Source organism: Triticum dicoccoides, chromosome 6A (genome assembly GCF_002162155.2).
Source record: "Triticum dicoccoides isolate Atlit2015 ecotype Zavitan chromosome 6A, WEW_v2.0, whole genome shotgun sequence".
NCBI lineage: Eukaryota > Viridiplantae > Streptophyta > Magnoliopsida > Poales > Poaceae > Triticum > Triticum dicoccoides.
In genome coordinates this window covers 256,947,994-256,950,795 of record NC_041390.1, presented here as the reverse complement: position 1 = coordinate 256,950,795, position 2,802 = coordinate 256,947,994, and positions in this window count along the sequence as shown.

Genomic DNA, 2,802 nt, shown 5'->3' with positions numbered 1-2,802 from the left:
TGCAAGTGGGAGACTGAAGGAAATATGCCCTAGAGGCAATAACAAAGTTATTATTTATTTCCTTATAATCATGATAAATGTTTATTATTCATGCTAGAATTGTATTAACCGGAAACATAATACATGTGTGAATACATAGACAAACAAAGTGTCACTAGTATGCCTCTACTTGACTAGCTCGTTAATCAAAGATGGTTATGTTTCCTAACCATGGACAAAGAGTTGTTATTTGATTAACGAGGTCACATCATTAGTTGAATGATCTGATTGACATTACCCATTCCATTAGCTGAGCACCCGATCGTTTAGTATGTTGCTATAGCTTTCTTCATGACTTATACATGTTCCTATGACTATGAGATTATGCGACTCCCGTTTACCGGAGGAATACTTTGGGTGCTACCAAACATCACAACGTAAGTGGGTGATTATAAAGGAGCATTACAGGTGTCTCCAAAGGTAGATGTTGGGTTGGCGTATTTCGAGATTAGGATTTGTCACTCCGATTGTCGGAGAGGTATCTCTGGGCCCTCTCGGTAATACACATCACATAAGCCTTGCAAGCATTACAACTAATATGATTAGTTGTGAGATGATGTATTACGGAACGAGTAAAGAGACTTGCCGGTAACGAGATTGAACTAGGTATTGGATACCGACGATCGAATCTCGGGCAAGTAACATACCGATGACAAAGGGAACAACGTATGTTGTTATGCGGTCTGACCGATAAAGATCATCGTAGAATATGTAGGAGCCAATATGGGCATCTAGGTCCCGCTATTGGTTATTGACCGGAGACCTGTCTCGGTCATGTCTACATTGTTCTCGAACCCGTAGTGTCCGCACGCTTAAGGTTACGATGACAGTTACATTATGAGTTTATGCATTTTGATGTACTGAAGGTTGTTCGAAGTCCCGGATGTGATCACGGACATGCCGAGGAGTCTCGAAATGGTCGAGACGTAAAGATTGATATATTGGAAGCCTATGTTTGGACATCGGAAGTGTTCCGGGTGAAATCGGGATTTTACCGGGTTACCGGGAGGTTACCGGAACCCCCCGGGAGCCATATGGGCCTTCATGGGCCTTAGTGGAAAGGAGAAAGGGGCAGCCCAAGGGGGATGCACACCTCCCCCCTCCCCTAGTCCTATTAGGACTAGGAGAGGTGGCCGGCCACCCCTCTCCCTCTTTCCCCCTTGGGAATCCTAGTTGGAATAGGATTGGGGGGGAGTCCTACTCCCGGAAGGAGTAGGACTCCTCCTGCGCCCTCTCCCTGGCCGGCGCCCCCCCTCCCCTTGGCTCCTTTATATACTGAGGCAGAGGCACCCCAGAAACACACAAGTTGATCCACGTGATCTATTCCTTAGCCGTGTGCGGTGCCCCCTGCCACCATATTCCTCGATAATACTGTAGCGGAGTTTAGGCGAAGCCCTGCTGCTGTAGTTCATCAAGATCGTCACCACGCCGTCGTGCTGACGGAACTCTTCCCCGACACTTTGTTGGATCGGAGTCCGGGGATCGTCATCGAGCTGAACGTGTGCTCGAACTCGGAGGTGCCGTAGTTTCGGTGCTTGATCGGTTGGATCGTGAAGACGTACGACTACTCCCTCTACGTCGTGTCATCTCTTCCGCAGTCGGTCTGCGTTGGGTACGTAGACAACACTCTCCCCCTCGTTGCTATGCATCACATGATCTTGCGTGTGCGTAGGAATTTTTTTTGAAATTACTACGAAACCCAACAATTTCTTCCCTCGGATCCAGCTGGGAGGTGCCGTCTCTGGTTGCATCACTTGGATCCCAAGATCTAAGGGGGCGTACCCGGACGGTGCCGTGAAGGAGAGGTGGGAGGAATGGCGTGGCCAGTGGTGCTGGATTGAGGATGAAGACCCGCCGAAATTCTGCAAGGTCCGCCGAGTGCCGCCGGTCCGTGGCAGCGATTGGAGCATTGTCGACGCCGCCGACGGGAGGCTCACTGTTGCCACTACTAGGATTCTCCGGCTCACCCGGGCCGGACTCACCCTTGAGATGATCGGGGCGGACTTCATTCACCGCCGGATCGCCCCGTTGCACAACAAGAGGAGGTCAGCTTGGCTTTTTACGAATCTGGCTGACATTATGCGACTCCGCCCCGTCCTCGATCACAACTTCACAGTGATGGCGCATGCCCACTTGGATCATTTTCTAAATTACTCTTAAACCATTCAAAATTAGAAAAAATCTTTCAAGATGAAAAAGTAGCGCATTTTCATAAGCTTTCCGATGCCATATCATATGCCTCCATTGGATTAGCCGTTTAGAAATGACATCGAAAAAACAAACTCAGATATTCAGTTTATGAAATTTTACGTTTTTTCAAATTACTCTTTAACCATAGGGAATTAGAGAAAACTTTTAACATGTGGAAGGAGCGGTTTTGCAGTAGCTTTCCAGCGTCATATTATATGCTTCATTCTGACAAACGGTTTAGAAATGCGATCGAAAATACGATTCACATTTTTAGTACGAAGAAAAAACGGTTTTCAAAACTGCTCTTGAACCGCTTATATTTTGCCAAAAATTTAAGTTGAGTCATGATATTGGGATCCATAGCTTTCCAACGGTATATCGCAAGCCCCATTCGGATAATGTTGGCGGAAGTTCAACCAAGTTCACAGCGAAGTTCAATGTACTACTAGCGGGGCAGGTCAGGTTGTGATCAAAATATTATTCTGATCCTAGTGTTATATATATATATATATATATATATATATATATATATATATATATATATATATATATATATATATATATATATATATA